The sequence below is a fragment of the Carcharodon carcharias genome, chromosome 6, assembly GCF_017639515.1.
Source record: "Carcharodon carcharias isolate sCarCar2 chromosome 6, sCarCar2.pri, whole genome shotgun sequence".
Taxonomy (NCBI): domain Eukaryota; kingdom Metazoa; phylum Chordata; class Chondrichthyes; order Lamniformes; family Lamnidae; genus Carcharodon; species Carcharodon carcharias.
This window is the reverse complement of record NC_054472.1, coordinates 129472491-129496766: the sequence shown is the minus strand read 5'-3', so window position 1 is coordinate 129496766 and position 24276 is coordinate 129472491. Positions and strand designations below refer to the sequence as shown.

At 44.3% G+C, this 24276-nt stretch overlaps 1 protein-coding gene across 2 annotated transcripts in view; it reads right to left on the bottom strand.

The window, feature by feature from the left end:
• Window positions 1-24276, bottom strand: part of LOC121278925 (copine-3-like) — a 105124-nt gene extending 80848 nt beyond the window's left edge. The window contains exon 1 of one of the 2 annotated variants that reach the window (XM_041189480.1): window positions 24177-24276. The gene's annotated coding sequence lies outside the window, so the exon portion shown is untranslated. Of the gene's footprint in view, window positions 1-24141 lie in introns of both variants that reach the window. The other variant, XM_041189481.1, reaches the window with a different exon arrangement.

The window sequence follows — 24276 nt, the reverse complement described above, 5'->3', positions numbered from 1 at the left end:
ACTCAAGTGCTACATCTGCCACTTCATCAGCTGCAACTAAGGGCTTTGGACATAAACCTCAATGTCCACTCAAACACTCATGACATGTTTGTATGTAAAACATACAAATGCAGAACAAAGGAGCCACCCTCAGCCATGGTAACAAGTCTGGTTTTAATTTATCTTCAGAAGTTCTCAAAGTCAAAACAAAACGTTATTCAAGCAGAAACAAATAATAAGTCCTTCATCTAGGGCCAACACAAAAGCACCAGTGAGAAACCCGTGCTGTGCCTAAGGTGCCTTATGCTTACGTTTCCGGGTGCTACATCTTGGTGCCACCTCATTGCTCAGAGTGGCATCTGAGACAGGCTGCTGACCCTGCTGCCCTGTTGGCCTCGATATTGGCGGGCGTCCTCTGGCCCGTGGAGCCTGTGCTGGCCCCACCTGGGAGGGATCTGCCAGGTCCACAGCTGGCATCTCCTCAGTCGTCGCAGCCTCACCCGATGAAGCGGTCACTGGGAGAGCGGCGGAGCAGCTGTTGCCCACATCTGGAGCGCCATGAGAGGCACCTACAGATATGACAGGTAGCTGCTGCTCTGCCGACGTGAGGGCGTCCCAGACCTCCCTGCTCACCGTCGATGGATGGGCAACGAGCTGAGAAGCTTGAAGCCCACACCATCTCCCGCATTGGCAATGACCACCCATGGCCATTGGCACTGTGAGGGCTTGCAGGTCCATGCATAACCCCAGGAAGACCTGATTGTTCTCCTGGAAGCCCCTCTCCATGAGAGTTGCCACTCTCTCCATGGAGGAAGCATGATGCTCTGCCATGAGTCTCATTGCATCACTGATGCTCTGCGTGGACTCCTCCACCACGGACACCAAGCGAAGCATAGTTTCATGCGACACTCCCAGATGCTCCCGCACACCCGGTCGCATTTCCTGCAGCATCGCAGACGACTCCAGAGGCACATTATCACGCATGTGCCTGACTGAGCATGTGCCTGGTCCCCTGCAGTCCTTCGACTCCTGGCACCATGGGCGCTCTCCGTCTCTGCTGCTCCTCCAGCGATTATGAAGTGCCCTCTCCACTGTGCCCTGGGACACTAGCCAATATTGCAATGCCCACTGAGGTGTTAGTATCTGCACTGGTGCCTGCCTCGCAGAAATTGTGTGACACAGGTGACTGTTGAGGGCCCTCATCTGTGGGGCATCTGGAATTGCTCCTGGCAGACAGGCTCTGATGCTGAAATTAACAACAAGGACAATGGATCAGTTAGCGTGCACACAGTGACACACTTCATCCCTTTCCCCCTGCCTCATTCTACACTCAACCTTCAAGAACCTATGGAGATGAATATTGGTGGGGTGGCAAATAGTCAGGAGGATACCCTTACATTACAGGTGCATACGGACGGGCTGGGCAGATGGCCTAAGGAATGCCAAATGGAATGTTATGTGGATAAGTGTGAGGCGATGCACTTGGGCAGAAGAAACAAGGTACGGGAATACATGAGGAATGGCAGAACCATGGAAAGGAAGGAGGATCAGAGGGACCTTGATGTGCATGTCAACAGGCCCATTAAGGTAGCGGGATAAGGCGACTTTGGAAGGTGCTTGACACGCACATCTTCGAAGGGCCGAGGGACCTTTGTCTGTGACCCACACCTCTGACTCTATCAATCTGTGAATGAGCAATGTTGCAACAATAACAACTCAAACAATCATCAGTGCTATGGATGGTGGGAAGACAGAGTGGATGTCACTGTTGGCCTCTAAAACCTGGCTGTTCCACCCCAGCCTCACCGACACCAGTGGACCTGGGCGCATGGCGCCTCTCAAGCTCCAGGGCATCCTCGAAGCAGCTTAAAATCATCACCTGGGCCTGGTTGTCTCCAGTCTGTGAACACTCACATGCATTGTGAGCATTCTTCTCCTGAAAAACAGAGAAGACCATTCATTGGTGCTAACCGCACATGGACTCTGCACGTGCACGCCGCACCCCAACCACAGTGGCCCATCTCAGGCCTCCAGTGCCTCCTCTCCCCACTACTGCTGATCAGTCACACAAAGAAATTATGCCTGCTCCCAACCTTCCCCAATGGCAACCTTGGACACATTCTGCTTCTATCACTTTAGGAAACACACTTAGCTCCCATAGCAAGAAGGCACAACCACGTGCAGCGTCAAGGGCAGCAGATGGCTCTTGGCCACGAGACCTGAGGCCCCCCTTCCACAATCTCATCACTGTGAATAGGACATGTGTTGGAGTTCTGAGTATGCGCCTAGCTGCATCTTCTGCAGGTTGTCCCCAAACTGGTCATGTGCAACCAAGAGCAACATATGGTGCGGGGGAGAACTAATCTGCTCATGGACCACTCAGGCTGATGCTTGCCCACCCAGCGTACAAGAAATGCTCAACATGATTCAATATAGTCACGACAGTAAGACTTGGCGGGGGGGGGCCCTCAAAGGATCAAGCTACATGCTGGGTTAAATGCCCAATGCTAACATGGTACTCACCCTTCCAAAGCGCAAATCATTGAAGCGCTTATGGCACCGGATCCAGATGTGCCGCACCACGTCGCGGGAGCTCACCACCTCCTCCCAGGCACGTTTGGTCATGTGAGGGGGCCTCCTCCTCCCGCCACGCTGCCACCTCCGATGAGGGCAGCAAGGCAGTCATCAGAAAAACAAGGGGCGCATTGGCCCCCTACTGGCCTACCCTGCAGCCTGCCCTGCTCCTCTGCCCTTCCCTCCAGTGTGCCTTGCTCAGTCGACCCCCTGTGGTGTGACCTGGATGTGGCCATTGTGAGCAGCCTACAGGAGGCTGCCAGGCCTTCCTTTAAACAGACTGCTGGTTCACCATTGGACCCGGCAGTCTGTGCACGCCCGCTGCAGCCCGCACACTCCCGCTATTCACAGGAGTCGGGAAATGCACTGGGAGGGCCTTAATTGGCACACCCGCACAAAATGGTGGCGCAACCCTGATCGTGGGCACTGATCAGGTCCACGGCCGCTCCTGCTCCGCCCATCCGACAGGCAGAAAATTCTGTCCATGGAGTTGTAGAAAAAATGGGTGAGACTTGGAGGCAATAACTTGTTTAAGAACTTGAGAGGAATAGGTGGCTGGAGATAGGATGGTAGTTTGCAAGGACAGAGGAGGCACCCGTAAACAAAATGGTTGATTAAGTGGTTGATGAAATCAAATTATTTTTGAAGTTGCATGAAATATAATTATAGTACACTAACATGTGACAGAACACTTTAAATATATACCATCTCTATTTACATCACTCTGTATAATTCATATTTTGACAACATAAGGCTTGCCACCCAGATTGAGACACGCCAACTATTTTCTCACTCCTATTAGATACATCATTATGGTTCAAACAACAGTGTTGTACAAAACAAAAACAGAATTACCTGGAAAAACTCAGCAGGTCTGGCAGCATCGGCGGAGAAGAAAAGAGTTGATGTTTCGAGTCCTCATGACCCTTCAACAGAACTGAGTGAATATAAGGAGAGGGGTGAAATATAAGCTGGTTTAAGGTGGGGGGTCGGGGAGGGGGGGTGTGGTTGTAGGGACAAGCAAGCAGTGATAGGAGCCGATCATCAAAAGATGTCACAGACAACAGAACAAAAGAACACAGAGGCATTGAAGGTGGTGATATTATCTAAATGAATGTGCTAATTAAGAATGGATGGTAGGGCACTCAAGGTACAGCTCTAGTGGGGGGCTCGGCCTAAATAGCCAAGTGGTTATGGTACTGGGTTTGTAACCCCAAGATCAAGAGTTCAAATCTCACAATGGTAAACTATGAAACAATGTAACTTCATCTGAAACAGATGGAAACGGGTTTGTACTCGAAAGAGTTACAGCTCTAGTGGGGGTGGGGTAGAAAGGGTAGCATGGCATAAAAGATTTAAAAATAATGGAAATAGGTGGGAAAAAGAAAATCTATATAAATTATTGGAAAAAACGAAAGGAAGGGAAAAGAAACAGAAAGGGGGTGGGGATGGAGGAAGGAGTTCAAGATCTAAAGTTGTTGAATTCAATATTCAGTCCGGAAGGCTGTAAAGTGCCTAGTCGGAAGATGAGGTGCTGTTCCTCCAGTTTGCGTTGGGCTTCAATGGAACAATGCAGCAAGCCAAGGACAGATGCTGCCAGACCTGCTGAGTTTTTCCAGGTAATTCTGTTTTTGTTTTGGATTTCCAGCATCCGCAGTTTTTTGTTTTTATAACAGTGTTGTACATATGCTTTACTGTTGACTCTTCATGCTCTTTGTTTTTAAAATAGGGAGTCTACTTCAATCAACACCCTTTCAGGGCAATGAATGCAGTTCACATCCCATCAGCAAATAAAGTCAGTCATGCAATCAACATTAAAACAATGAATGAATTAATCAAAGACCTATGGTTGTTTATCTGTAACAGAACAGGGTAATGATATTTTGCCAGTAGTTTGCACAATACAATGTGCTATGTTAAGCCACTCTCAAGATTCTAAGCAGCCTACATTTATAAATAATTATCTATTTGCAAATCTAATTACTCTAATAGTATAATGCCTATGAAGTTTGGTAGGGTTTTTTCTGATAAGGATCACAGAATACATTTAAGGGTAGGCATTTAAGTGGATATTTCAGAGTATTCAGAATAAGTACATTCCTATTATAAAGAAAAATTCTAAGGGGAGGACCCACCATCTGTGGTTATCTAAGGAAGTTAAGGAAAGCATAAAACTTAAGGAAAAACCACACAACTCGGTAAAGATGAGTGGCAGGACAGATGATTGGTCAGAATATAAAGAATGGCAGAGAATGATTAAAAGGATAGCCAGGTGAAAGAAATTAGAGTACGAGGGGAAGCTAGTTAGAAATGTAAAAACGGACAGCAAGTGTTTCTACAGGTACTTAAAAAAGGTAAAGAAAAAGCAAAGTGAGTGTTGGTCGTCTAGAGAGTGACAGTGGAGAGTTAATAGTAGATAATAAGGAAATGAACAAATATTTTGCTTCTGTGTTCACTATAGAGGATACAAAAAACAATCCAGCTGCAAATCAGGAGGTGAAAGGGAGAAAGGAACTTGGTGAATTTGAAATCATGGGGGAAATGGTACTGAGCAAGCTGATGGAGCTGCAGGCTGGCAAGTCTCCGGGTCCTGGTAGACTACATCCTAAGGTCTTAAAAGAAAGGGCTAATGAGGTAGTTGATGCGCTGGTGTTAATTTTTCAAAATTTGCTAGATTCTGGAAAGGTTCCATCAGACTGGAAAGTAGCAAATATAACCCCTCTATTCAAGAAGGGAGGGAGAAAAGAAAACCACAGACCAGTTAGTTTGACATCTGTTGTGGGGAAGTTGTTGGAATAGATTATTAAGGACAAAAACAAAAATACCTGGAAAAACTCAGCAGGTCTGGCAGCATCTACAGAGATGAACACAGTTAACGTTGAATCCGAATGACCCTTCAACAGAACTAAGTAAAAATAGAAGAAAGGTGAAATATAAGCTAGTTTAAGATTGGGGGGGGTTGGTGGTGGGACAAGTAGAGCTGGATGGAGGGCCAGTGATAGGTGAAGATAACCAAAAGATGGTCACAGACAAAAGGGCAAAGAGGTGTTGAAGGTGGAGATATTATGAGGAATGTGCTACTTTAGGGTTGAAAGCAGGACAAGCAAGGTATAGATAGCCCAAGTGGGGGGGGGTGGGGTGAAGGAACCAAAAAAGGCTAAAAGGTAGAGATAAAACAATGGATGGAAATACATTTAAAAATAATGGAAGTAGGTGGGAAGAGAAAAATCTATATAAATTATTGGAAAAAAAGTGGCGGGGGGGGGGGGGTGAAATCGGAAAGGGAGTGGGGATGTAGGAGAGAGTTCATGATCTAACATTGATGAACTCAATATTCAGTCCGGAAGGCTGTAAAGCGCCAAGTCGGAAGATGAGGTGCTGTTCCTGCAGTTTGCGTTGAGCTTCACTGAAACAATGCAGCAAGCCAAGGACGGACATGTGGGCATGAGAGCAGGGTGGAGTGTTGAAATGGCAAGCGACAGGGAGGTCTGGGTAATGCTTGCGGACAAACCGAAGGTGTTCTGCAAAGCGGTCAACCAGTCTGCATTTGGTCTCTCCGTTGTAGAGGAAACCGCATTGGGAGCAACGATGCAGTAGACTAAATTGAGGGAAGTGCAAGTGAAATGCTGCTTCACTTGAAAGGAGTGTTTGGGCTCTTGGACTGTCAGGAGAAGGGAAGTAAAGGGGCAGGTGTTGCACCTTCTGCGGTTGCATGGGAAGGTGCCGTGGGAGGGGATTGAGGTGTTGGAGTGATGGAGGAGTGGACCAGGGTGTCCCAGAGGGAACAATCCCTATGGAATGCCGCCGCGGGGGGTGAAGGGAAGATGTGTTTGGTGGTGGCATCATGCTGGAGTTGGCGGAAATGGCGGAGGATAATCCTTTGAATGTGGAGGCTGGTGGGGTGATAAGTGAGGACAAGGGGGACCCTATCATGTTTCTGGGAGGGAGAAGAAGGTGTGAGGGCAGATGCGTGGGAGATGGGCCGGACACGGTTAAGGGCCCTGTCAATGACCGTGGGTGGAAAACCTTGGTTAAGGAAGAGGGAGGACATGTCAGAGGAACTGTTTTTAAAAGTGGCATCATCAAAACAGATGCGACGGAGGCAAAGGAACTGAGAGAATGGGATGGAGTCCTTACAGGAAGCTGGGTGTGAGGAGCTGTAGTCGAGGTAGCTGTGGGAGTCGGTAGGTTTGTAATGGATATTGGTGGACAGTCTATCACCAGAACTTGAGATAGAGAGGTCAAGGAAGGGAAGGGAAGTGTCAGAGATGGACCATGTGAAAATGATAGAGGGGTGGAAATTGGAAGCAAAATTAATATATTTTTCCAGGTCCAGACGAGAGCATGAAGCAGCACCGAAGTACCGGAGAAAGAGTTGTGGGAGGGGGCTGGAGTAGGACTGGAACAAGGAATGTTCCACATACCCCATAAAGAGACAGGCATAGATGGGGCCCATGCGGGTTCCCATAGCCACACCTTTTATTTGGAGGAAGTGAGAAGAGTTTAAGGAGAAATTGTTCAGTGTGAGAACAGGCTCAGCCAGACAGAGGAGAGTAGTGGTGGATGGGGATTGTTCGGGCCTCTGTTCGAGGAAGAAGTGGAGAGCCATCAGACCATCCCAGTGGGGGATGGAGGTGTAGAGGGATTGGACATCTATGGTGTAGAGGAGGCGGTTGGGGCAAGGAAACGGAAAATTGTTGGTATGATGTAGGGTGTCAGAGGAATCACAGATGTAGGTGGGAAGGGACTGGACAAGGGAAGAGAGAATGGAGTCAAGATAGCAAGAATTCCGTGGAGCAGGAACAGGCTGACACGATCGATCTGCCTGGACAGTCCTGTTTGTGGAATTTGGGTACGAGGTAGAAGCGAGCCGTCCGAGGTTGGGAGACTATCAGGTTGGAAGCTGTGGAAGGAAGATCTCCAGAGGAGGAGATGAGGTCAGTGACAGTCCTGGAAACAATGGCTTGATGTTCAGTGGTGGGGTCATGGTCCAGGGGGAGGTAGGAGGAAGTGTCTGCGAGTTGACGCTCAGGTTCTACGAGGTAGAGGTCAGTGCGCCAGACAACAACAGCACCACCCTTGTCAGCGGGTTTGATGACAATGTCAGGGTTGGACCTGAGAGAACGGAGTGCAGCAAGTTCAGAGAGAGACAGGTTAGAGTGGGTGAGAGGAGCAGAGAAATTGAGACGACTAATGTCACACTGACAGTCGAGAGCCTCCGTCGCATCTATTCTGATGATGCCACTTTCAAAAACAGTTCCTCTGACATGTCCTCCTCCTTCCTTAACCAAGGTTTTCCACCCACAGTGGTCGACAGGGCCCTTAACCGTGTCCAGCCCATCTCCCACGCATCCACCCTCACACCTTCTCCTCCCTCCCAGAAACATGATAGGGTTTCCCTTGTCCTCACTTATCACCCCACCAGCATCCACATTCAAAGGATCATCCTCCGCCATTTCCACCAACTCCAGCATGATGCCACCACCACCAAACACATCTTCCCTTCACTCCCCCTGGCAGCATTCCGTAGGGATCGATCCCTCCGGGACACCCTGGTCCACTCTTCCATCACCCCCTACACCTCAAGCCCCTCCCACGGCACCTTCCCATGCAACCGCAGAAGGTGCAACACCTGCCCCTTTACTTCCCCGCTCCTCACTGTCCAAGGGCCCAAACACTCATTTCAAGTGAAGCAGCATTTCACTTGCACATTCCTCAATTTAGTCTACTGCAATCGTTGCTCCCAAATGCAGTTTCCTCTACATTGGAGAGACCAACGCAGACTGGTTGACCGCTTTGCAGAACGTCTTCGGTCTGTCCGCAAGCATTACCCAGACCTCCCTGTCGCTTGCCATTTCAACACTCCACCCTGCTCTCATGCCCACATGTCCATCCTTGGCCTGCTGCAATGTTCCAGTGAAGCTCAACGCAATCTGCAGGAACAGCACCTCATCTTCCGACTAGGCACTTTACAGCCTTCCGGACTGAATATTGAGTTCAACAATTTTAGATCATGAACTCACTCCTCCATCCCCACTCCCTTTCCGATTTCCACCCCCCCACTTTTTTTTTCAATAATTTATATAGATTTTTCTTTTCCCACCTACTTCCATTATTTTTAAATGTATTTCCATCCATTGTTTTATCTCTACCTTTTAGCCTTTTTTGGTTCCTTCACCCCACCCCACCCCCACTAGGGCTATCTGTACCTTGCTTGTCCTGCTTTCTACCCTTAAGTAGCACATTCCTCATAATATCTCCACCCTCAACACCTCTTTGCCCTTTTGTCTGTGACCATCTTTTGGTTATCTCCACCTATCATTGGCCCTCTATCCAGCTCTACTTGTCCCACCTCCCCCCTTAAACTAGTTTATATTTCACCTCTCTTCTATTCTTACTTAGTTCTGTTAAAGAGTTATTCGGACTCGAAACATTAACTGTGCTCCTCTCCATAGATGCTGCCAGACCTGCTGAGTTTTTCCAGGTATTTTTGTTTTGGATTTCCAGCATCCACAGTTTTTTTTGCTTTTTTCTTTTAGATTATTAAAAGGACGTTATAGCTGGGCACTTAGAAGAGTTCAAGGCAATTGGGAAGATTCAGCAATGTTTTGTGAAAGAAAATCATGTTTAACCAATTTATTGGAGTTTTTTTGAAAGGGTAGCATGTGCTGTGAATAAAGGGGAGTCTGCAGATGTACCACACTAGGTTTGCCAGGAGCATTTGATAAGGTGCCACGTCAAAGGTTATTATGGAAAATAAATGATGTAGGGGGTAACACATTGGCATGGATAGAAGACTGGCTGGCAGAAATCATGCATAAATGGGTCTAATTCAGATTGGCAGGATGCAATGAGTGGAGTCCCACAGTGGTCTGTGCTAGGGCCTCAACCTTTTACAATTTTCATCAATAACTTTGATGAAGAGTGAAAGCATGGTAGCTAAATTTGCAGGTGACACAAAGATAGGTAGGAAAGTATGTTGTGAAGAGGATATGAGGAGGTTGCAGACGTATATAGATAGGTTGAGCGTGTCGGCAAAGATCTGGCAAATGGAGTTTAATGTGGGAAAATGTGAAGTTGTTCACTTTGGCAGAAAGAACAAAAAAGCAGAGTCTTACTTAAATGGAGCACGACTGCATAATTCTGAGGTGCAAAGGTGTTCTAGTACATGAGTCACAAAAAGTTAGTATTCAAGTACAGCAAGTAATTAAGAAGGCTAATGGAATGCTATCCTTTATGACGAGAGGAATTGAACATAAGAGTAAGGATGTTATGCTTCAGTTACACAGGGCATTGGTGAGACTGCACTTCGAATACTGTGTGCAGTTTTGGCCTCCTTATTTAAGGAAGGATATAAATGCATTGGAGGTGGTTCAGAGGAGATTTATTAGATTGATACCTGGAATGAGTTGGTTGTCTTATGAGGAAAAGTTAGACAGACTAGGCTTGTTTCCACTGGAGTTTAAAAGGCCTGAGGGGTGATTTGATTGAAGTATACAAGATCCTGAATGGCCTTCTCAGGGTGGACGTGGAAAGGATATTTCCTCTTGTGCGCGAGTCCTGAACTAGGGGCACTGTTTCAAGATTAGGAGTTACACATTTAGGACAGAGATAAGGAGAATTTTTTTCTCTCAGAGGGTTGTGCAGCTTTTGTATTCCCTGCCTCAGAAGGTGATGGAGGCAGGGTCATTGTTAAGGCACAGATATATTCTTGTTAGGCAAGGGAATCAATCTAAGGTTATCAAGGGTAGATGGGAATGTGGAATTCAAAATACAAGATGATCAGCCACAATCTTACTGAATGGCGGAGCAGGGTCGAGGGGCCGATTGGTCGACTCCTGTTCCTACTTCTTATGTACTTCTTTGTTTGTAGCACATTTGATCATCATGTCCATAATTTCATGCAATTATCACATTTTACTGGTTTTCAAGGGATGATGGAATCAAGATTCAGTTTTTGGAACCGAATAGTTTGAACACTTATCCACAGCATCAGCAGATAAAGAATGCTAACTGAATAAGCAATAATTTTCACCCAATTGTATCTGCATTCTCCTTAATTGGCTGCTGGCAGTGTCAACAGCTTGTTACAGGCAGAGAATGATTTTATTTTCCCCTATTTATAACACCCCAAGCCCTGCAATGAGAAATAATCAGTTACATCAACTCCTTCACAGAATCAGAGTTGTTACGGTGCAGAAGGAGGCCATTTGGCCCATTGTGTCTGCACCGGCTCTCTGAATGACCATTATGACTCAGTGCCAATCTCCTGCCTTTTCACCATACCCTTGCACATTATTTGAATAGAAACAATGATCTCAAGCCTTCTTGAATGCCTCGATTGAAACTGCCTCCACCACACTTCCAGGCAGTGCATTCCAGACCCGACCACACTCATTGCATTTGCTTCATTTCCAAATCATTTTAAATCTGCGCCCTCTCATTCTCGACCCTCTTACAAGCAGGAACAGTTTCTCCCTATCTATTTTGTTCAACCCCTTATGATTTTGAGCGCCTCTATCAAATCTCCTCTTGGACTGTTCTCCTTGGAGATCAGGACAGTGTCTACTTTTCCAATCTATCTTCATAAATGAAGTTTCTCATCCCTGGAAATATTTTTGTAAACCTCTTCTGCACTCTCTCCAAAGTGTTCACATCCTTCCTATGTGGCACCCAGAACTGTACACAAATACTCCAGCTGATGTCCTATACAAGTTCAGCATAACCTCAAACAAAAACAGAATGCTTGAAAAACTCAGTAGGTCTAACAGCATCTGTGGAGAGAAACAGAACATTCTGAGTCTGTATGACTCTTCTACAGAGCTAAAGAGAAATAAAAATGAAATTTATTATAAATAAAACAAACATATAAACTTCATTACATTTTTACTTCTCTTTAGCTCTGAAGAGTCACACGGACTCTAAATGTTAATTGTTTTTTTTTTCTCCGCAGATGCTGTTAGACCTGCTGAGTTTTTCTAGCATTTTCTGTTTTTTGTTTCAGATTTCCAGCATCTGCAGTAATTGGCTTTTATTTCAGCAGAACCTCCTTGCTCTTGTGCTCTATGCCCTTATTAATAAAGCCTAGGACATTGTGTGCTTTATTAACTGCTCTCTCCACCTGTCCTGCCACCTTTAATGACTTATGCACACATACATCCAGGTCCCTCTGCTCCTGGACGCCTTCAGAATTGTACCCCTTATTTTATATTGTCTCTCTATGTGTTTCCTATCAAAATGAATCACCTCATACTTCTCTGCATTGAACTTCATCTGCCACTCCAATTTGTCCATGTCCTTTTGAAGCTCTACACTATCCTTCTCAGTTTACAATGCTTCCAAGCTTTGTATCATCCGCAAACTTTGAAATTGTTCTCTGCACACCAAGAACTAGATCATTAATATACATCAGGAAAAGCAAGGATCCCAACACCAACTTCTGGGGAATTCCACTACAAACCTTCCTCCAGCCCAAAAAATATTATTAACCATTACTCGCTGTTTCCTGTTACTCAGCCAATTTTGTATCCACGTTGCTACTGTCCCTTTTAGTCCATGAACTATAACTTTGCTCACAAGTCTATTGTGCCGCATTGTACTGCATGCCTTTTGGAAGTCCATGGACACCACATCAACAACGTTACCCTCATCAACCCTCTGTTACCTCTTCAAAAAACTCCAGCAAGTTGGTTAAACATGATCTTCCTTTAAGGAATCCGTGCTGGCTCTTGCTAATCAAAACACATTTTTCCTTGTAACTATTAATTCTATCCCAAATAATTGTTTCTAGAAAACTTCCCCACCACTGAAGTTAAACTCTGGTCTGTAATTGCTGGACTTAATCTTACAACCTTTCTTTGAACAAGTACTATTGTACTAATAAGAGGATGCACAATCGCAAGGGTCATCTAGATCAGCACAAATCCTTCAACATTGCAGTGATTGGGAGACACGGTTTGTATGTATGCATAACACATATCACCCTTAATTGCAGTTGTAAGACCTTCTAAAAATAACTCTTCCACATATCGTGTCTAGAAGGCAGATAAAAGTAAAACCGCCTGGTAAAGGGAAAATGTTGCATCCACTGTTAGGAGGACTATGTTTAACCAGAAAAAGTCAAGGAACTATTACACTTAAGACTCTGAGATATCTTGAGAATCTGTTTTCTAGCTACAGATATCTATCCCTTGTTCAGCACTTCTTAATGTGTTCAAATGGCGTGCTAACAAAAATCACTTTAATGAGAAAGTATATACTAAGGGCGAGTTACATTTCTGACCTTTAACTTTAATATTCTTCTTAAGCAGTCCCGCGGGACTCCAATCTGGCTCAATGGGTTCTGAGATGACTGATAAATCCAATGGGTGATCTGCAGTCTCTGCCACATGCAGTGCAGATGGTGCTTGGAGGTTTGTGCACCCTCTCCGACACCTCGACTTCGTTCTACATGCTTCAGAAGTCTGATTTGTTCAGTGCCTTCCCAAATGAACCTTTTCCATTTTGGTTGGTCACAAGCCAGGGTCTCCCATGAATCAGTGGGTATGTCTGATCTCTTCAGAGGTGCCTTGAGGACACCCATTGACCTCCAGGAAGTCTCCCGCTGCTACTGAGTTCAGAATAGAGCAGTTGCTTCAGGAGTCTGGTGTCAGGTAAATGTGCGACATGACCTGCCCAGTGAAGCTGGTTTTGAGTGATTAGTGCCTCGATACTGGGCAAGTTGGCTTGGGAGAGGGCACTACTGTTAGACTGCCTTTGCCACCAGATTTGGAGGATCCTGTGAAGGCACTGCTGGCCATATTTCTCCAAGTGCTTTGAGGTGCCTGCTGTAGGTTGTCCAAGTCTCTGAAACATGTAGAAGTGCAGGGATCATTGCTGCCAGTAAACCAATTCCTTAATCTATGGTTTGGTCCTCAATTGCCCTTTTCCTCAGAAGGCTGAGCGGGCACATTTGAGGTGATGATGAATCTTATCATCTATGTCTGCCTCTATCCAGAGGAGGATGCCAAGACACATAAGACATAGGAGCAGAAATTAGGTCATTCGGCCCATCGAGTCTGCTCCACCATTCAATCATGGCTGATAAGTTTCTCAACCCCATTCTCCCGCCTTCTCCCCATAACCTTTGATCCCCTTACCAATCAAGAATCTATCTATCTATCTCGGACACAGGAAACAGTTCACATTTTCCAGGATCTTGCCTTCAATCTTAAATGATTTGGCGGTGGGGGGGGGCGGGGTGTTGTGCTGTGGGAGATGGTTGGAAGTGGACCTTAGTTTTCTGGGTGTTTAGTGAAAAGCCCCTTTTCCTCATATGCTTCCAAGAAGGAGTTGACAATGACCTGGAGCTCAGTTTCTGAGTGAGCGCACACAAGCGTCATTTGCATAACGCAGCTCAATGACTGGAGGTTGAAGTGATTTTGGTTTTAGACCGAAGGCAGCATAGGTTGAACGGTTTGTCCGTTCTCTAGATTACCTCCAATGCCTTGGAGTAATTTGCTGGAGGTGGTGAAGTGCAGTGAGGAAGATGGAGAAGAGAGTTGGTGCAATAAAACAACCCGGTTTGACCCCAGGTTTTCACTGAGATAGGATTTGTGGTGATTCCATTGGTGAGGATCACTGTTTGCATGTCATCATGGAGTACGGAGGGGATGTTGACAAATTTCTAAAGGCAGCCAAATTGAGGAGGAGACTTCATAAGCCTTCATGGTTCTCCTCACTAACATCCGGGGGCTTTTTGCCAAGATTGCGCCAAAGCTGAGAACTGTCCCATGGACTATCTAAGCAACAACCTGACAATCATGTGCACCTAGTCATATCTTACCGCCAATGTCCCATACATGACCATCACCATTCCCTGGGTATGTACTGAGCCACTGGCAGGACAAACCCACCAGAAGTGATGGCACAATGTCGTACAGTCATAAGGGTGTGGCCCTGAGCGTCTTTGACTCCATGAAGTCTCATGGCACCAGGTCAAACATGCTTGCAACCTACTATTCTCAATAAATTTACATGTTAAGCATCACTTGGAAGGATTACTGTGCGTAGCAAAGGCACCAAATGTACTCAGGTGGGGGGATTTCAAAGTCCATCACCAAGGGTGGGTTTGGTAGCACCACTACCAACTGAGTCCTAAAGGACATACCTGCCAAATTGGCCCTGTAACAGGTGGTGAGAGAATCAACAAGAGAGAAAAACCTACCCGACCTAATCTCAATAATCTACCTATCGCAGATGCATCTGATCCATGGTAGTATTGGTAGGAGTGACCACCACACAGTCCTTGTGAAGACAAGCCTCATCTTCACACTGAGGATACCCTCATGTTGTGTGGCACTACCACCATGCTAAATGGGAGATTCAAAACCAGATCTCGCAGTTTAAAACTAGACATCCAAAAGGTACAGTGCACCATCAGAATTGTATTCAATCACAATCTGTAACCTCATGCTACTAATACAATTGAGCCAAGGGTTCAATGAGGATTGTAGAAGAGCATGCCAGGAGTAGAACCAGGCTTCCAAAAAATAAGGTGAACTTACAACACAGGGCTATATGCATGATAAACAGCAGAAGCAACATGTGATAGAGCTAAGCAATTCCACAATCAACTAATAGGACTGCAGAGCTTTGATCTGGTCACATCCAGACATCAATGGCAATAAGCAATTAGACAACTAACAGGAGGAGAACTCTCCATAAAACTCCCAGTTCTCATTGATGAAGGAGCCCAGCAGATCAGTGCAAAAGACAAAGGTGAAGTATTTGCAACCAATTTCAGCCAGAAGTGCCAAGTGGATGATTCATCTCAGCCTCCTCCTGAGGTCCCCAGCATTACAGGTGCCGATCTTCAGCCAAATTCTATTCGCTCCACGTGAATTCAAGAAAAGGCTGAAGCTACTGGATACAGCAAAGGCTGTGGGCCCCAAAAACATTCTGACAATAATATTGAAGAATTGTGCTCCAGAACTAGTCATACCTCTTACCAAACCAATCCAGTACTGCTACAACATTGGCATCTACCTGATTGTGGAAAAATGCCCAAGTATGCCCTGTCCATCAAAAAGTAGGACAAATCCAATCCTGGCAATTATTGCCAATCCTGCCAATTATTGCCAATCCTGCTTCAACCAAAGTGATGGAAGATGTCATTGACAGGGCTATCAAATGGCACTTACATAGCAATAATCTGCTCACCAGTGCTCAATTTGGATTGGGGCACTTGTTTCCAGACCTCATTATAGAACTGGTCCAAGTATAGAAAGACAGTGTAATTCAAGAGGTGAATAAGAGTGACTGCCCTTGACATCAAGGCAACATTTGAGTAAGTGTGGCATCACACAGGCTTAGCAAAATTGAGGTCAATGGGAATAAGGGAAAAAAACTCTCCACCTGTTGGTGTCATACCTAGCGCAAAAGAAGCTGGTTGTGGCTGTTAGAAGTCAATTTTCGCAGTCCCAAGACAAAAGTGCAGGAGTTCCTCAGGGCAGTGTCTAGGCCCAAAAATCTTCAGCTGCTTCATCAATGACCTTCCTCCATTATAAGGTTAGAAGTGAGAATGTTTGCTGATGATTGCACAATGTTCAGAGGCTTCAGATACAGAAGCAATCTGGCCTGCATGCAGCAAGATCTGGACAACATTCAGATTGGAGTTGATAGGTGACAGCTAACATTTAAAACAATTATGCCACACAGATACCAGGCAATGACCATCTCCACTAAGAAAGAATCTAATCCCCCCGCCTCCCTTTGATATTCAACAGCACTACACTGCTGAATCCTCCATCAACATCGTGGGGGTTAAAACTTACCAAAAATGACACTGAACCAACCGTATAAATAGTGGCTCCAAGGTCAAAGACTGGGAATTCTGTGGCACATAACTCACCTCCTGACCCCACAAAGCCTGCTCACCATCTACAAGGCTCAAGTCAGGAGTGTGATGGAATACTCTCCACTTGCTGGGAGGAATGTTGCTCCAACAACTCTCAAAAAGCTCGATATAATCGAGGACAGAGCAGCCTACTTGATCGGCACCCTATCCACTGCCTAAAAATTTCACTCCCTTCACCAACAGTCGCAGAAGTTTGTACCATCTACAAGATTCACTACAGCAACTTGCCAAGCCTCTACCACCTAGAAGGACAAGGGCAGCAGGCACATGGGACCACCCCCACCTGCAAGTTCCCAACCAAGCCACACATCATCCTGACTTTGAACTTTATTGATCTTTCACTTTTGCTGGGTCAAAATCCTGGAACACCCTTCCTAACAGCATTGTGTGTGTTTAGTTACACCACATGAACTATAGCAGTTCAAGAAGGACAATTAGAGATGGACAACAAATGCTGGCCTTGCCAATAATGTTCACAGATCATGAAAGAATAAAAAAAATTTATAGGTCAATTCCCGTCACCTCCCTTTGCTTCTTCCTTTCAATGGCTAGCACTAAGCAAGTTAGCAGTCATTGTCAAAGACTGGAGATGTAATTAGGGAAGTCCAGACCCACTTGGCTCTTGAACAGAGACACAGGGCAGAGATTGTGTTTCTTCAGCAGTGAAAAAAAGTGAATTTTAAAAAATAGAACAGCACATCTTAGTAGCCAGGTACAGCCCAGCATGCAATTGTGGTCACCCGGATTAGACTGTTCACCATATTGTGAATGAACATGGCCCATGAAAATTTGCTGCAGGATCAAGGGAAGTGCTGTGACCTGGCTGTCAAACTTAGACTTGCAAAGATGCAAGCTGTCATAAGCAAGTAGCCCCATAAATAAGGTATTGGTGTTCATCTGGAAACATGACATAATTCATTAACTATCTTGCTGTTCTTAAAGCTAAGAGAAAGTACATACTGTAGTTTATTTTTATCACGTAAGCAAGATGAAGTTCCAAGCCCGCAGTGAATTTCACCAAAGTTATAAAGGGCAAGAGAAAATAATCTCATACACACAAACCCATGCTTTGAATAAAGGTGAGCACGGGTCAAGGGAAGGAAGTGAAGTATGTCTACTCACAAAAATGATGTGAGACTTTAGAAGGAATAACATTCAAAGGAGCAATGTGCATTATTATGCAAATAAAATTGTCCTGTATCCGAGTGTTGAGAGTACCTTCACTTTACAGACTGCTGAATTCAACAAGGTCCATCATCATCTTCCGAAGAGTAACTAGGATGGGCAATAAAATACTAGAATTGCCAGTGACATCCAGATCCCAAAAAGAAACAGAACAAAACGACTAGGACAGTCATAGCAGAGAGCGATGGTGAGCCTATCCTGTCCAGATGTACAAGACAGCCAAGGGCTAGATGCCTCAGAAGTACTCAGGTCTTGGACAGTCTCAGATTCCAAAAGAGCTGTTAACATTCTACTAAAAGTTACCACAATAGCACAAGATTTCAAACAAGAGAATGTCACATTCCTCACTCATGGAATATAGTGAGTAATCAACTTTTAGCCATCAAGCGCCATTATCCATCAGTCACGCCTGAACGACAAGGATAATTCCAAGAGTCAAAATACAACAATGACTTCATGTAATACATTAAAAGTAGGTACTCCAATAAGGTGCTTCAGAAGAGCAATATAAAATAAAATTTATTGAACCATATAAAGAGATATTAAGGCAGATGGCCAAATGTTTAAGATAAAGCAAAAAACTGTGGATGCTGGAAATCCAAAAATACCTGGAAAAGCTCAGCAGATCTGGCACCATCCATGGAGAGGAGCACAGTTAATGTTGAGTCCGAATGACCCTTCAACAGAACTAACTAAGAATAGAAGAGAGGTGAAATATAAGCTAGTTTAAGGGGGCAGGTAGGGGGGGATGGTGTGGTGGACGAGTAGAGCTGGATAGAGGGCCAGTGATAGGTGGAGATAACCAAAAGATGGTCACAGACAAAAGGACAAAGAGATGTTGAAGGTGGTGATATTATGAGGAATGTGCTAATTAAGGGTAGAAAGCAGGACAAGCAAGGTACAGATAGCCCTAGTGGGGGTGGGGTGAAGGAATCAAAAATAGCTAAAAGGTAGAGATAAAACAATGGATGGAAATACATTTAAAAATGATGGAAGTAGATGGGAAAGAAAAATCTACATAAATTATTGGGAAAAAAAGGTGGGGGAAAATCGGAAAATGGGTGGGGATGGAGGAGAGAGCTCATGATCTAAAATTGTTGAACTCAATAGTCAGTCTGGAAGGCTGTAAAGTGCCTAGTCAGAAGATGAGGTGCTGTTCCTCCAGTTTGCATTGAGCTTCCATTTCACACTCCACCCTGCTCTCTTGCCCACCTGTCTGTCCTTGGCTTGCTGCATTGTTCCAGTGAAGCCTAACGCAAACTGGAGGAACAGCACCTCATCTTCCGACTAGGCACTTTACAGCCTTCCGGACTGAATATTGAGTTCAACAATGTTAGATCATGAACTCTCTCCTCCATCCCCACCCCCTTTCCGATTCCACCACCCCCCCCCCCCACTTTTTTTCCAATAATTTATATAGATTTTTCTTTTCCCACCTACTTCCATTTTTTAAAATGTATTTCCAACCATTGATTTACTTCTACCTTTTAGTCTTTTTTGATTCCTTCACCACACCCCACCCCCACTAGGGCTATCTGTACCTTGCTTGTCCTGCTTTCTACCCTTAATTAGCACATTCCTCAGATAATATCACCACCTCCAACACCTCTTTGTCCTTTTGTCTGTGACATCTTTTGGTTATCTCCACCTATCACTGGCCCTCTATCCAGCTCTACTTGTCGTCCCCCCGCCCCCCCCCCCCGCCTTTAAACTAGCTCATATTTCACCTCTTCTATTTTTACTTAGTTCTGTTGAAGGGTCATTTGGACTCGAAACATTAACTGCGCTCCTCTCCGTAGATGCTGCCAGACCTGCTGAGTTTTTCCAGGTATTTTTGTTTTTGCTTTGGCCAAATGTTTAATCAAAGAGTTAGGTTTTAAGGAGTGTCTTAAAGGAGGAAAGTGAGACCTGGAGATTCAGGGAGGGTGTTCTAGAGCTTAGCGCCTTGGCAGCTGAAGACATGGCCACCAATTATGATAAATGGATTAATTAACAACTCATTTATATAATGCCTTTGATGTAATAAAAGGCCAAGGCTCTTCAAAGGAGCATTATAAAGCAAAAGCAACTTGTTCTTATTGAAGAACAGATAACCGAGATCTTTTAAATATTCAGAGTTGTGGATAACGTGGATGTAACCAGATTGTTTAAAGCTACCATTATAATATAAAAACAGCATAGTCCTGATCATACTGAAGCTGGGTGTTCAGAAATTAGCTGATTATGAGATCTCACACCACTTTGGCTTTACACAATGTAGTATAACTTCAGTTTAATGCAAGCCCACATTTTAAATTGCCCAGGACTAAATGTTAACTTCCTACACAATATTTGAGGCTAGAAGAGTGTGGACAAGAGCGTCCGCTCTCCTGAACATTATAAATGAGTTTCCTGGATAGGATGGCAAAACTCTGCACATTCAGCCCTTCTTTGTTACTGAGCGTTTTGCAGCCAGTAATATAACTCGGATCTACTGGTTGTATTACATCAGCAATGGGTAAGATTCTGGAAACAATAATCAAGGAAAAAAATAACAGACACAAAAGTGAGTGTGATATGGACTCGAAATATTAACTGTCTTTCTCTCCACAGATGCTGTCACACCTGATGAGTTTTTCTAGCAATTTTTGTTTTTGAAAGCACTTGACAAAGTACCACATAAAAGACTGGTTAACAAAATTGAGGCTCATGGAATTGGAGGGTCAGAGTCACTTTGGATAAAATCTTAAGAACAGAATTCAGCAAGTTTTTCAGAAAGGAGGATGGTAGACAGTGGTGTTCCCCAAACTTCAGTGCCAGGACTACTGCTTTTGTTGATATATACAAAAGACTTGGATATTGGAATACAAGAGTAAAATTTCAAACTTTTCCACAGTTTGATATCAGTGGCAAATAGTTAGGATAAGATCAATTATCTGCAACAGGACATAGATAGGCTAGCAGAATGGACAGAAAACAAGTAGATGTAATTTAATATAGAGATAAGTATGAGGTGATGAATTTTGGCTGAAGGGATAGAGAGGGGCAATATAACAACTTATATTTATATAGCACATTTAAAGCAATGAAACACCCAAAGGTGCATGATAAAACAATGTATGATACTGAGCCACATAAGGGGTATTAGGTCATGACCAAAAGTATGTTCAAAGAAGTAGGCTTGAAAGTGTGTCTTAAAAGGAGGAAAGTGAGATAGAAAGGTAGAGAGTTGTAGGGAGGGTATTTCAGAGATTGGGCCTAGGCAACTGAAGGCACAACCAATGGTGGAGCAATTAAAATTGATCATAAGAAATAAAAGTAGAAGTAGGCCATTCAGCCCATTGATCCTGCTCTGCCATTCAATAAATTCATGGCTGATCCGATTTTGGCCTTAACTCCATTTTCCTGTCTGTCCCCCTGGAATTCCTTCTCAATCAAAAATCTGTCCAACTCAGCCTTGAGTATATTCAATGGCACAAACTGCACTGCTCTCCGGGGTACAGAATTCAAGACTAACAATCCTCAGAAGAAAATACTCCTTATCCCCATCTTAACTGTGAGGCCCCTTATTTTTAAACTATGTCTCCTAGTTCTAGATTTCCCCCATGAGAGGGGGCACCCTCATAGCATCTATCCTGTGAAGCCTTCTTAAGATTTCAGCATTTCAGTAAAATCACCTTGCACTCTTTGAACTCCGATGAGTATAGGCCCAATTTGCTCAACCTTTCTTCATAAGACAACCCTTTATCCCAGAAATCAGCCTAGTGAACCTTCTCCAAACTGCTTCCAATGCAAGCATATCCCACCTTACACAAGGATGCTGGAATTGTACATAGTACTCCAGGTGCAGTCTCACTAGTGCCCTGTATAATTGTAACAAGACTTGTATACTTCACCCCCCCTTGCAATAAAGGCAAACATGCCATTGAAAGTTCTTCACTCAGAGGGTGGTGAACCCATGGAATTTTCTACCACACAAGGCTGTGGAGGCCAAGTCACAGGATTTACTTAAGGAGGAAATAGATAGGTTTCTAGATTCTAAAGGCATCAAGGGTTAAGGGGAGAGCGCAGGAGTATAGCGTTGAGATAGAGGATCAGCCGTGATCATACTGAATGGCACAGCAGGCTCAAAGAGTTGAATGGCCTACTCCTGCTCCTGTTTTCTATGTCTCTATTTGCCTTCCTAATTACTTGCTCTTTTTGTGATTCATGTACAAGGACACCCAGGCACAATCGGTGAGGCATTGGTGTAGTGGACTGGAAATCCAGAGACCTAGGATAATTCCATCATCTGCCATGGCAGATGATGGAACTTGAATTCAACAAGTCTAATGATGACCATGAAGCCATTGTCAGTTGTTGTAAAAACCTTCTGGTTCACTAATGTCCTTTAGGGAAGGAAATCTGCTGTCCTCACCCAGTCTGGCCTACATGTGGCTCCAGAACCACAGCAATGTGGTTGACTCTTAAAATACCCTCTGAACTAGAAGTAGGTAATAAATGCTGGCCTGGCCAGCAACACCCACATCCCATGAACTGATAGAGAAAAAAAAGTTTCCTCTGTACTGCAACATTCTGCATTCTCCCTTTTAATTTTCTATTGTATTCTTCCTGCCAAAGGGGACAACTCACATTTTCCCATATTATACTGTCTGCCAAAATTTTCCTCACTCACTTAACCTATCTAGATCCCATTTGAAGACACTTTGTATCCTCTTCGCAACCTGCCTTCCTACAATAGTTAGTCCCTTCATCCAAGTCATTAATATAGATCGTAAATAGTTGAGACCCCAGTACTTATCCCTGTGGCACTCTGCTAATTACAGATCATCACTCTGAAAATGACCCATTTATTCCGACTCCATTTCCTGTTAGTTAGTATTCCTCTATCCACACTAATATATCAGCCTCCAATACCATGAGCTCTTCCATTGACTTATGCAGAACCTTTTCTGGTTAGGCCACAATTGGAGTATTGCATCCTATTCATCATCATATTGTAGGGTCATTGAGGCGATGCAGTGGAGATTTAGCAGGATAGTTCCAGGGATGAGGGAATTTAGCTACAAGGTTAGGTTGGAGAAGCTGGGTTTGTTCTCTCTGGAACAAAGGAGGTAATAGAAGTGTACAAGATTGACAGGTTTAGATAAAGTAATCAAAGAAAATCTATTTCTATTAGTTGATGGTACAAGCACTAGGAGACATAGATTTAAGATCTTGACAAGAGATACCTGGTTTTGGGTGAGGGAAGCATGTGAGTAAGTTTTTTTTCCCATATAGTAAGTGGTAATTACCTGGGTCTCACTGTGGAAGCAGAGACAATCAATGATTTCAAAAGGAAATTGGATGGACAATTGAGAGAAATCACCTTACAGGGTACGAGGATGATGCAGGGAAACGGAACTGCTTGGAGCCAAGCTCGAAAGAGTCAGCATGGATTTAATGTGCCATAATGAGCATGACTCTACTGATACCAGTATTAGCACAAGAGTCCAAATAAAACTAGTCATGAGTACAGGACCTGTTCCCAAGCGAGATAAAATACTTTTCCCTCAGAGTAGCAGCTAGGTGGAATATAATTCTCATCAGAAGTAGTTAAGGTTCTGCCAATAAACCTTTTTGAAAATGAACTAGACAAATAACTAGTCATCACTGAAACTGAAATTTTCTCTACTGGATGGGTATAAATAGTCAGATATTCAAATGAACATTAAACTTCTAGATCAGTGGGTTTCAGAAATGAATCGGATATAAATCATATAGATCATAACTTAACTCAATTATAAACTCAATTTTAAAGCAATTACACATGTGTAGCTCCAGTATTTCTGCAGGTTTCAGAAACCGTTCCATTTTATGAACGGGGGTGAATTCCGCAGTGGCCCAAACGGGCGGACCCCCGACCATCACCACCTTCTCCGGAAAACTAAGGAGGGGCATAAATGCAGAACCTGACAGTAACGTCACATCCCGAAAACGGATGAAAATTTGTTCCGAACACATCATCCCGAAAAACATTTATAACCAGTTCTACGATGCAAATGGAGTCCTGTACTTGAACTTGTAGCAGCATACGAATATTTTGATCCACAAAGCACAGGCTCAATACATCTGCTGTTATATAAAAGTTAACAGAAACTCAGCCAGCTGCGGCAAACGTTCGCTCATCTACAACACTTCTCCTATGACGGTTTCTGAAATTAAGCCAATTAACCACTTGTACACCATCACAACACATTTTAATACTGCCCAGTCCGTGCGACATTAGCCCTTCCCCGTGGCAAAACACAAATCAGATGTTTATTTATGCAATTCCCATTTCCATAACTTCCTTCAGGCAACATTAATACTCAAAAGAGTAAAGAAAATCGTGCACCCACAAAAAAGCTTGCATTCTTGCTTCATGAGTTAACATTCTTTTGACATTGACTACACCCTAAAAACACGCGCACAGAACATTGCGTTAAACAAGGCATCATCAGTTTCTTTTGTTAAAGAGTAAACTAGCAACAGAATAAAAGTCCTACTTTCCGGGAGTAAGGCAACAGGAAAACGCACGTACCAGGGTGACAGGTAAAGCGGCAAGCAGGATTGTAAATGGTCTGCACTAGTGTCACTACCGCTTCATTCAGCACTTCCTGTGGCAAAAGCCAGCTCCCTCC